The sequence below is a fragment of the Chenopodium quinoa genome, unplaced genomic scaffold (assembly GCF_001683475.1).
Source record: "Chenopodium quinoa cultivar QQ74 unplaced genomic scaffold, ASM168347v1, whole genome shotgun sequence".
Classification (NCBI taxonomy): Eukaryota; Viridiplantae; Streptophyta; class Magnoliopsida; order Caryophyllales; family Amaranthaceae; genus Chenopodium; species Chenopodium quinoa.
The window spans coordinates 115,889-128,512 of record NW_018743555.1 but is presented as its reverse complement, the minus strand read 5'-3'; the positions used below and the strand labels follow the sequence as shown (position 1 = coordinate 128,512).

At 36.9% G+C, this 12,624-nt stretch overlaps 1 long non-coding RNA gene across 1 annotated transcript; it reads right to left on the bottom strand.

The window, feature by feature from the left end:
• Positions 1 to 2,915: 2,915 nt before the first annotated feature.
• On the bottom strand, positions 2,916 to 4,965 carry LOC110740275. The gene is made up of 2 exons (XR_002515007.1): positions 4,756 to 4,965; positions 2,916 to 3,397 (listed from the first exon to the last, which is right to left on the bottom strand). It is a non-coding gene; the product is annotated as an uncharacterized LOC110740275 (long non-coding RNA).
• Positions 4,966 to 12,624: the final 7,659 nt, after the last annotated feature.

Here is a 12,624-nt window from a genome sequence, read left to right as displayed (position 1 = left end):
CAAGGCCCCCGTCCCCGATGGTATGCCCGCTCTTTTTTATAAAAAATTCTGGAATGTTGCTGGGGATGATGTTGTTTCATATGTGCTTGATATTTTAAATAACAATGCCCCGATTGACCCCATAAATCATACCCACATTGTTCTTATTCCCAAAAAGAATCAATGTGAATCCACCAAGGACTACCCTCCAATTAGCCTGTGCAACGTTCTTTACAAGCTCGTGTCGAAGGTTCTGTCTAATAGGCTAAAAATCATTCTGCCTGATGTTATTAGTGAAAATCAAAGCGCATTTGTACCCGGAAGACTAAAAACAGATAATGTGCTTGTGGCATATGAGATGTTCCATTACCTTCAGAAGAAGAAGTCAGGGATTCGGGAATACATGGCCATGAAATTAGACATGAGCAAAGCATACGATCGTGTGGAGTGGGATTTCATTGAAGGAATGATGTTAAAATTGGGGTTCAATCAGAATTTTGTGTCACTTATTATGAAATGTCTTTCTTCGGTTTCATATTCCATTCTTGTTAATGGCTTCCCGACTTCGAGCTTTGTGCCTAGTAGGGGTCTCCGCCAAGGGGATCCCAGCTCACCTTTCCTGTTTCTTATATGTGCCGAGGGTTTTTCTGCACTCCTACGGAAGGCCGAGCAAAACCGTATGGTCCACGGGGTGAAACTTGGCAGGAATGTTGATCCGATATCACACTTGTTTTTTGCCGACGACAGCCTCCTATTCACTAGAGCTAATGAGAGTGAAGCGGATGCGATCATGGAAATTCTCACTGCCTATGAGATGGCTTCGGGGCAGAAGATAAACTTGGAAAAATCAGAGGTCTCTTTCAGTCGTAATGTTAGTGCCGATATGCAGGAAATGCTTCATTTGAAGATGAACTTGATGAAAGTGGAAGGACATGAGAAATATCTTGGTCTCCCTACCTATATAGGCCAATCCAAGAAAGTTGTTTTTCAAGCTATCCAAGATCGAGTTTGGAAGAAGGTCAAGGGGTGGAAAGAGAGGTACCTTTCGAGAGCGGGAAGAGAAATTCTACTAAAATCAGGGTGGCACAAGCGATCCCTACATATACCATGCAATGCTTCAAGATCCCGGAATCTATTATCAACAATATTAATGCTTTGTGCAAAGATTTTTGGTGGGGGCAAAAAGACAAAGAAAGAAAACTTGTTCTGATTAACTGGGAAAAAATGTGCAAATCGAAGAAAGAGGGTGGTTTGGGGCTGCATGATATGAGTGCTTTTAACACTGCTTTGCTTGCTAAGCAATGTTGGAGGTTGATTGAGAATTCCCATTCTCTTGCAGCTAGGGTCCTAAAAAGGAAAATATTTTCCCCGTTCATCTTTCTCGGAAGCTAAAATCCCCCCCAACACAAGCTATACATGGCGCTCTATCATGAGTGCAAGAGAATTGTTACAAGAAGGTTCAAGTTGGGTGGTGGGTAATGAAAGGAACATTAAAATCTGGAGGGATAATTGGGTGCCTAGTCTGCCTGGGACTCGTCTATTTTCATCCCCAAATTCTGAAGATGATAGAAGAATGTTGGTCTCGGAATGGATTGAAACTGATGAAGAGGGCCATAAGTTCTGGAATGTGGTGCAAGGGATATCTGTAGTTGAGGCTCAAGCCATTGAAAAAATTCGTCTGTCACCGAGAAATCAAGATAATTTTTTGCTCTAAAAAGGGTACCAAAAATGGTTTTTTTCCTGTCAGATCGGCATACCATCAACAGATGCAAAGAAGCAAGAGTATAGCAGGTCCGTCTGATGGTGAACCTGATGCAAAGCTATGGAAGAAAATATGGGAAGCTGATGTTTCGCCAAAGGTGAAATTGGTTATGTGGAGAGCGGTGAGAAATGGTCTCCCTGTGCGTGAAGTTTTGTGCAAAAGGGGTATGTAAATTGATCCTTGTTGCCCTCGATGTGGAGAAAAGAGCGAGACGATTATGCACTTGATCGCTTTATGCCCCGAAAGCCAGTTTTTATGGAAGATTTCGCCACTGAGACTGGACACAAATGAATGGTTTATGTCCTCTATAAAGGACTGGTGTGCTGAGATGAAGAAGAAACTCACCATTGACAAAGGTTGAGAAATCTTCATGATGTTTTGGTGGAAAATTTGGGAGTTGAGGAACATGTGGACCTTTGAAAAGAAGAAACCAGATGCTATGTCTGCGTGCGAAAAAACGCTCAGCCTCCTTGGTGAGTTTGAAGCAGCTAATGCTCGTAACCCCCCTCCTACAAGCTATGCAAACATCAAAAGGGTGCTTTCTTGGACCCCCCCTTCAGCAGGGACGTATATGCTAAATACTGATGCTGCACTCTCCAAGGATGGAAAAATTGGCTTGGGTATGGTTGTCAGAGACAATACTGGTGATGTTATGATGGCTGGTGGCAAATCTTTCTTTGGGGAAGGCAATGTCTGCAATGCTGAAGCTGAAGCTCTACTCTTTTGGATCAAATTCGCGTTTGAAGTTGGCCTCCGTCGTCTTGTGATATCCTCAGACTGCCTGCATCTTGTTAACCTCTTATAGCTGAAATCCAAAGAAAGGACCCCTGCCCAAGTGATTGTTGAAGATACTCTAGCTGTTGCTAGCTTATGTGATGTTAGTAGTTTCTTGTTTCAGCCTAGACAATGTAATAAGGTGGCCCATTCTATTGCTAAACTCTCTTTGTCTTTGTCAGAGGAGAAATTATGGATGGAAGAATGTCCACCCCCTGCTTTACCCTTTGTCATTTCTGACAAAGTGGAAATTGTTACATGAATGAATGAATATTTGCAGGTGTTGTCAAAAAAAAAAAAAAAAAAAAATCTTGTACATTTATCCTGTAAGAAAATTTATGATCCTGTATACGTGCAATATAAATTTTTGTATAATAAAATTAACAAAAATATTTCCAGATATGACGAAAGCCATCAAAATATACTTCATATATATAATTTAATAGCGTCAGATTAACTCCATCCAATCCTTTAAAGACATGAAACACAGATCCAAGCTCTAGTCCATCAGAAAGGCATACATAGATATAGATGTTTCAAGAAAATAAGTATATTACTAAACTCTTCTTCAGAAGCTTGTCACAAATACAGAGATAGTCAAAAGTCAAAACAATAGTGAAAGATATTATAATCACGTACGTATGTTGAGTAAACAGTATCAATGTGAGATGAAACCAAAACAGAGTTTTCCTTGGCTTCAGATTCATATTTGGGGGTGATCCTCAAGATAATATGATTTAGATTAGCATATATAAGTGTTTTCCCTACAAATAAGCTGCCATTAAGATGATTTGCACCCTCCTTGACATAAAACTCTTCCACCTCAACATCAACTTCCCAATGAGATGTGTTTTTTATCTTTTCTGCAGCAAGCAGCACATACTGCCCAAGAAGAAAAGGAAAACCTTAAGAGAAAGATTGAAAATGATGTATTTAGAGAAACTGTATTCAGTAAAATAATTGCAGACAAAATCGCAAGGATCACTTAAGTGAAAGGCGAGTGATGCAAAAGCCAAGAGAAGAGGCTTATCAAGTATGCAAATTTTAGTAGATAGAGGGCATACAAAAGTCCAGATAGCTAAGGGCCAACACAATCAGAGTATCAGAATAAAAAACCAAGAGAGAAATAAAGAGTGAAAGTCAAACAAAAAAAAACCAAGAGAGAAACTTTAATACCCAGGATCCTTCAAATCAAAAGTATCAGATTTCAAACATACTGCTACACATATTTTTTTTGTCAAAACAAGTTAGCAATTTCTAATTTCGAATGGAATTTTTTACTTTCAAGTTGTGAGCCAGTGATAAAACATCACAACTATTCTTTTTCTAATTAGTCACATTTGCCTTGGAAATACACATTATCAACTTACCCCAATAATCACTTAGCTAATGAGATGTGCAAAGTATCCAATAGTAAGGATAATACGGTGGTACATTGCTAATTTTACTTTAGTCAATTTATTTTACACTTTTTTTATTCATAATCTGCGTAATCTTTGTTGATGTTCAGCTTTCCTAGTAGAACACCTATAGAAAATGATTAATAAAAACAGAAACAGGATATAACAATCACATTGTAGATAACAAGAACCACTATCAACCCCACTGCCAAATTGCAAAAATAATAATCGATTTGCCACACTAGCTAAATTGGCACATAATTTAAAGACAAAAGAAGTTTCGAACTATGAGAATGAGATACATAATACTCAAGAAATATATAGAACCTTCAAAGCGAGGTCAAGAGCATCAGAACCAACAGAATGAGGACCCAGCTGAGTCAATTCCTTGACATGTTTCATAGCTTCTATCTCCGAAAATCCCCGTTTTCAGAGTATTTGAAATGAATAGAGCACAATAATCCCGTGGTAATCAATTTCCCCTACCCCTCTTTCTTTATCTGATTAGGGTTCTAAATTGAACTCAGGTAAGATTAATTTGGCTAATATTATTTTTATTACTATTGAAATAAATGTAAATTCGACAAAATTAAGGGTAATTTGATTGAACTTACTGTAATTCAACTGAAATATTTGCATACAAACAATCGATTGAATTTAACCCTAAAACTAGAACTATGAGGTTTTTTTTCAATCACCTAAAACTCAAATTGCAAATTAATTAAATAGATGAAAACTATGAATTGACTTATGTTTCCTTCATAATTCAAATGATTCATGCGGTTTGATTGACAAATAATCAAAATTCAATTACTCTATAACAAGAAGATTCGAACCTACCTCAGCGGAGTGCGGGTGGTGCGGTGCTCAGAAGTTCTGTGCCAGTGGAGCGGTGGTGCGGCGGTGGAGCGGTGGTGTGGCAGTGGAGCGGTGGTATGGCAAACAGTCATCGTTTGGAGGTTGAAGGTTATACTATATGGAGGTTTCACGCAGCAATAAACACATGCAGTATTTTTTTTAAGGTATTAGTTAAAGTGAAAGTGAAATTGAGCGTGTGCTTCAATATTCCTTTTAGCCGCCTTTAATTAATTTGGGCAAATTATTACTCCGTATATTTTTTCCTCCTAATAATTAAAAAAAACCAATTAATTAATACAATACAAAACGGTTGTTAAGATAACCGCTCTATATAATTTATAATAATTAATTATTTTTAAAAATTATTTCAGTAAAAAGAAATAGAGAACAGTTAACTATGCTAACCGTTCCATATGTATTCACATACAGAACACCTCTTATATCAATACGTTCTATATTCTTCTGGAGAACGCCTATCTTTGGTAACCGTTCTATATTTTGCGATCTCTAATCTAGTTTTTGGTGTATTGATATAAACTAATTATTTTGCTTATGGTTGCGGATTTATGTCCCTACTGAACAAGGAAGCTTGTCCTTACTCAGTATTGTATCTCTAAACTAATCTTTCTTGTCTTATTTCTTATTTATTGCTTACTTACTAATTACTTATTGCTTTATTATTGCTCTTGGTCATTATATTTGATATTTGTAGCTTGATTATTATTACCCTTAAATCCCTAGCAAATTCTTAGATGTCCTAACTGAGATTTGCCCAAATACTGTGTAGCTAAGAATATGCGTGTATTCCACTTAGGATTCTAGCTTCACCAATCCATTTGTTTGATCATGAATAATGAAGGAAGTCATTGTACTTTGATCCTTAAAGTACAAAGACATTAGATGATGTGATGCACTTGTTACGAATTTACGATACGACTGTATTATTGAAGTGGTATACTTATTCTGATACAAGGTTAGTATTGCTAGAAATATGCACACAATGCGTGGTTGGTTAATGTATGAAAGCTCAAAAGTGTTTATGTTATTTTGACCAAAGAGAGTAGATGAAAGAGAAAAAATATAATAGATTTAAGAGAAAAAATATATAATTGGAGTTAATGTACTTCAAATACGGAGAATTTTTTAAAAAAAACAACATAAAACCATCTCCAATGGTGAGACTCAAGATTTAGTATTGAAATACAAAATGAGTTGTTTTTTTACCTCCAATGGTGAGACTCTCTAAAAGTATACAAACATCACTTTCAATTTATGACCCACCAAATTAATTTCTTTTTTAATATCAAATATTACATGATTAAAAAACACAAAAAAAGGGAAAAATTAAATAAATTACAAAATATATTAGAATATTGACAAGGGCCCCATACTTTTTTTCAAATCAGACTTGTTTTGGGTAATTATACCCATGCAACATAGGCCAATCATGTCGTGACACGTGTCATACTAAGATTGGTCTAAATTGAACCAATCTCCCTTTGACACGTGTCACTCCTAGAACTTGGGAGAAAAAGACGGCCTTTAAGGGCCCAAATCCCGAGAAAGTCGTAATTTGGCGCAGCCCAACAGGATTAGGTCAGAATGACCTCATCAAGGGCACATTTCCTGATGACCCTATAGATAGGGAGATTTCCCCCATTTTGGGGGCACCTACAATTGATTACAACTACCCTGCATTCTCTTACATCAGAGAAAGCACCTGATCTCGGAATCCGAGAAGGTTTTCTTTGTATTTCCGCACCTTTTTCATTCTCCTACGCGTTCTAACTTAATCGTCGGAGGCAGAGCTCCTACCACCCGGAGTCTCCGTTGTTTTGCAGGTACAGGCGTAGTCAAATCAGTCTCTGAGCTATAACTCTCCCGAGAGAAAAAAAAACACCCAAAACATTTGGCGCCGTATGTGGGGAGAGTACCTAAAGGATGGTTCAAGAGTCTATACCGACTCCTAACCCTAAGGTTCATCAGTCGGAGGTCTTTACAGACTAGGAGGAGGATGATCCCCTTGTCTAAACATACATGGCTAGAGATGGGTCACTCATATCTAGGCGCATCCGTGTCATAAATACTTTGGAACGAGGTGAAAGCCAGGCGGGTATAATAAGGCCCCCTTGTCAGCCGGAAGTGGAAACCCTATCGATAAGAGGTTAGGATCCAGTCACCAGAGATGAGCTCATGATATTCATGACAAGTTTCAAGGGTGAGATCAAGGACCTGATCGAATAGAGGACGGCTGGCTCTAGTAAGGGTCAGCCGGCCAAAAAGTCTCTTCAAACTGCGAGGAAGAAGCAATTCAGGGATAGGCAACCTACTCCACATCCCAAGGATAAGACTACGCCTACTATTGAATGGACAAAGATCCTTCTGCTCCAGACAGGCACAAGGAAGGTCATCCGTGTTGTTGAGCTGGATGGCACCAAGAAGACTTACACCAATGCTCGACATAACATCGAGTAGAATCGAAATCAGTAGCTGTCTGAGTCAGCCTCTACGTCGAGCTTTCTAGACAACTTTAAGAATACATTTGCAAGGAATACTCAATCCTTGCATGAGAGCCGTACAGGCGGTAAAACCGTCCACTCTGGCCCTCAGATGATTGGGAATGCCTTGTATGTACCCCCTATAGTGTATGACCAATATTCTCCTCATTTCATGCAGCTATCCCTCTTTAGAGCTTAGGCGGCATACAATGTCCAACCTTTGGACTGGCAGCTCCGTCTGCTCAAAATTGGTGAACAAACTTCTGCGTTCACCAAGAAGATAACCGAGGTGGCACTACCTACCAAGGTTGAGAATGTGTTGGTGGGTGCCTATGACGGTACCACCAATCCGGAGGACCACTTTATGGCCTACTCCATCCTATGTGGTGTCGGTGCTTCTCGGCTACGTTTAAGGGCATCGCCCAACAATGGTTTGGCAACCTGCCAGCCGGTTGCATTAATAGCTTTAAGAAGCTTGCCTTCCTTTTTACCTCCAAATTCTTAATGAACATCCCTACCAAGAAAACAAGTCTCGACTTAAGCACCATCCGGTAGGGAGAGAGAGAAGGGCTTCGCTTCTATGTCAGGCAGTTTAACCTGGTGAGAATCCAAATCCAGGGGTTGTCTGACGAGGTAGCTTATATTGACTTCTTCAAGGATCTGAAGGACGGGTCGAATTTTTAAGTTCGACCTTGTTCGAAAAAGGTTTTTCACCCTTCAAGACGCGTTGATAGAGGCGGAAAGCTTTATTCAGGCTACCGACCTCTGCTCGTCCGGCCATCAGTCGGACTCTAAGAAGTCCGACAAGCAAAAGGAGAGTCGTTCTGCTCAGCCTGCTCAGAAAATCTGAAGAGAGCAAAAAGAGAAAAGAAGTTTGGGCAGTTAAGGAACCTAACCAGCCGTCAAAAAGAAAAAGAAAGAATTCAAATCATATGTCTCACGGTATGAATTTAATAAAGACTATTACACCATGTTTACAGGGGTGAAGGACCGACTGACTATTGAGAAGTCGAATCTTATGAAGAGCTCTGTTGTAATACCTCATATTTTTATACGTATTTTAATTAAAATAAGTATTTTGAGAAGTAATTTAATTAAATTAAATTGTTTTATTTAAAGTATTTTAATTTTTTTTTTAGATAAGTTAGGAATAATTTATAAAAGGAAAGTTAATTTAATTAATTAATTTAATTAAGTTAGGATTTAATTTAAGGAAAGTTTTATTTTGGTAAATTTTTATTAGGGATAGGATAAGAAAAATTAAAAGAGGAAAGTTAGGGTTTTGAAAGAAGGGGTATAAATAATCCACACATGAGGCAAATCAAACTTTGCCCAGAGTGGAGAAAACCCAAGGTAAACTTCTCTCTCCTTTCTCCTTATTTTTCTTTCTTTCTCTTTTTCCCCTTCCCCTTTTTCTTCTTTTCGGCTTCCCCTTCTTCACCACCTGCTAACCACCAGCAGCGGTGGTCGCCAGCAGCCGGCCGAGCCAGCCGCCAGCCGAGCCTGCCACCAACAGCCGAGCCATTCACCGGCAGCAGGCAGCCACCGCCGCCGGCAGCAGCCTGGTGGTTGTCGGTTGCCATGGTTTTCGAAAAGAAAAAATTAATCTTTATTTTTAAAAAAAAAAAACCAATTTATTCCTAAATCTAATTGTTAATTATGAGTTTTGGGATTTGATTTTGATGTTTGATTATGAGTATTATGTTAATTAATTTTCAAATTATGTTTTTAATTAAAAAGCCCCAATTTTGAAATCCTAGGTTCTTGATTTATAAATTATTGAAGGGTTTTGATGTATAATGGTTTAGACCTTTGGTTAAAGTGTTTTAAGGCTTAATTACAAAAAGTTTTAATTAAAATATAGTGCTGAAATTTTTGGTAGAGTATTAAAATCAAGTTTTTTTAAGGAATTTTAATTACCCATTAATTGGGATTAAAGTATGGGGATTTAAATATAATTTTAGCTTATTTTAATTAAATTATGAGGGTTTTTATAATAGTATATATTGCTGGAAATTTGTGTAGAAAGGATTTTAATACTCTTATATGATTTTAAATAGTAGGAGAATTTGAAGTGAGCGATTTCTATAGTCGTAGCGATTTTAAGATCGTATACATGGTACGTTCACGTACTTAGCATAATTACATTGATGTAGTAGCATGCTAAATGTGTTTAATTGATTGCAAGTAGTATCATACTAGGTTTGGATTGGAAATTATGATTTGGACGTTATTGGTAATTGGATTATGAAGCATGATTTATTTGGGATGGATTATTGAATGGAAAAAATAGTTTATTTGGAATATTATTTATGAACCACATATTTATTTGTGGCATGTTAGAGAGCATGTTTAATTAAATTAAATGTTTAATTTGGTTCGGAATATTAAAAAGGAACATTATTATGGTTCATATGATTTTTATTGATGCTATAAACATGAGGAAAGAGCTATATAAGTGTCTATGTACACGAAGAATAAATTGTATGTTGGTGCCTTAGTGCACTTTAGGTGTTTTTAACACCGAGGGATAGGATTTGTGGTGCTTTATGCGTTTAAGGTGTCATTGGCACCGAGGTAGAATTAAAAATGATTCAACATTAAATATTATATGGTCACAAATTATTCAAAAATTAAATTGGTATATTTGATGGTATGAATAATTATTGTTGATTGAATGATTATGGTTTGAGAGTCAACACCAAGTTTAATAATCTATAAATAACGTAAAGTGAAAGAGATTACGCACCAAAATTCTTGGAACGTATATACCTTGATTATGAACATATGGGGGGAGTTATGTGACTTTATATGTGTTCATAACTTCTACTGGACGTTGTACATTCCTTTTATTATAATTATGCGTAGGATTTCTGCCACCTATAAGTGGTTATTGATGCTGGCACGGTTAGCTCCCGTGTAAGTAACCTCAATTTATTTGGGGGAGGTTAAGTGGGAAACCCGTTCGATGCGTAGTCAGCATTAAATAAATTATGCAGTGTCTAGTAAGAAATTTTATTGAAAGTTGTATGCTTGAAAAACAGGTGCAACGAGGTAAGTTTTAATTTGATAGGTGTTATTTTAGATGAACTACTACAAGAGGGGGGGTGAATGGTAGTAGGTTCCAATCGCGGAACTTATGCGGAAATTAAAAACAAAACGTAAAGGAACTTAAAGCACACAACAAGTTTTACGAGGATACCATCCAGTGCCTAACTGGAAGTAAAACCTCGGCCCTATTGGGACTTATAAACAAATTCCACTATAATAGGCAACTCTCCTAGTACAACCTATTACACAGACCTTTGCTTTGCAAGTTCCACCACGGACACTTGACTATATGATAGGACACCTCCTACCAGACCTAAGACACCTCTCAGGACCCTTTTTCTCCCTTTTCCCAGGACACTTCCTAAGTGACCTAAGACACTTCTCAGGTTCCTTTCACTCACTGTGCAACCCAAGACACACTCAGGGTGACTAACTACCACTCGAATTTTACGAGATTTCAAACTCATACACAAGCGTGAATTTAAGAGAATTCACAATCTCACCCCAAAATACAAAACACTCAAAACCCTTTTTCCCATTACAAGATCTCATCGAATATCCCTAAATACATATCTATGAATAAAGAGATAAAACTAATATGTTGAACACTCAAGATCTGTCTGGAACTCACTAGACGTACTGTAACCAAAAACCTGATAGGAACTTTGACCAGGAGGACTAACTTAGCTTCGTGGTGAAGGATAAAACCATTAAGCACGACCACTACACTTCGTCAGCCTCATCTTTGAATGAATGCATATGAGCATATTTATAGTACACTCGAATTATTCATTTCATCTTGAAAAAGATAGATTTTATGAAAAGATAAGTTTAAAAGATATTTTCTAAAAATCAGTTTTCCGAAAATATATCTTTTTGTTAAGAATAAAAATTGTCAATAATAATAAGATAAACTTAGCATAAAATCAGATTTTATTCAAAACTTATCTTTTTGTTTAAAATACTTTTTAAACAATCTTATCTTTTTCCAAAAGGGATTTATTAGAAGATAAATATCTTTATTCAGTAAAACCAAATCCCTAAAAGATATGCACGTATAAGGTAAATATATATATCATTAAAACCGACTTTTAACGACGTGAATACTTAAGTTCCTATTAGGTTCCTGAACTCTGACAGTCTCCAAGTTCCTGACAAGTCAGTTACTCTAATTTCATTGACTGTTTGGAGTTAACCTTGGTTCTATATAGACTTATTCCAGACCGAATTTTATGTCCAACATACTTACATGAATCCTAGAGCAATATACTTCTATTTCTCTGTCTTCATGTTGCTTCTCTGAAACTCTTGTCCTGGAGTCCTGTAGTCTTGATATATTCTGGATCTTAGGGTTTGCCCCAGCATTACACCGGAACCAGGTCGTTACAACCCGTTTCTAACTTTACTTGTATCCTCATGGATCCTCTAAAGTTCCTCTGTTTTAGTTCCTAATTCAGCCCTCAACGCTTACTGAACCTGCAAACATCACAACACTAGAAAATCCTTATTAAATGGAAGTTTGCTTAATCATAACTATCATCATCAAAACCTCATAAGGGTCAACAAGTTGCCCCTTTTTAATGATGACAAACTGAGCAAACTTCTAAGGATAACAAAGTAAAACAGAAGGTTAGTTTTTTTCATTTATAAAAACAATAAAGAAAACTAAACTAAATTAAAAGACTCCTACACATACATAACCTATATATGTATAGGATACTTACCTTATGAAGCTAACATATGTAAACACATGTTTACATAGTTACCTTCATGGTTCCTTAGCCATCATCATGCTTATCAACCATAACACTTATCGTTGTTCTTGTTCCTCTATTGCTTATCCTATATTGCTCAATTTCCTTACATATATACATGTCATTACTCAGGTTCCTTGTATCCTGTTCCAAGCATAACTTGCTCTTTCTATGCACAACTTAACATACACGTTAGATAGAAAATCATCATTAGTTTATAATCATCAAAACCTAATTGCTCAACAATAGGAAATTGTATGCTAGTGTGTTTATTACGCTTATGTACCCAACTTTGCTGATTGCGTGTTTTGTGTGTTTGTTGGCCTTGTCTTTATCTTAGCCCTATGATGACCCATTTTTAATGGAGAGTGGTGGAAACAAGTAGAGAGAAGCTTTTCAGGTGATGAAGCATTTTCATAAATGGGCATGAGTGAACAGCGAATCATGCTAGTTTCTATAAGTATATGATGTGTTTATTGCTTTATTTATTTATGACTTTATTATTATGCGTGACTAACAAAAGGTTTTGAATTCTGTTTTGTTTTTAA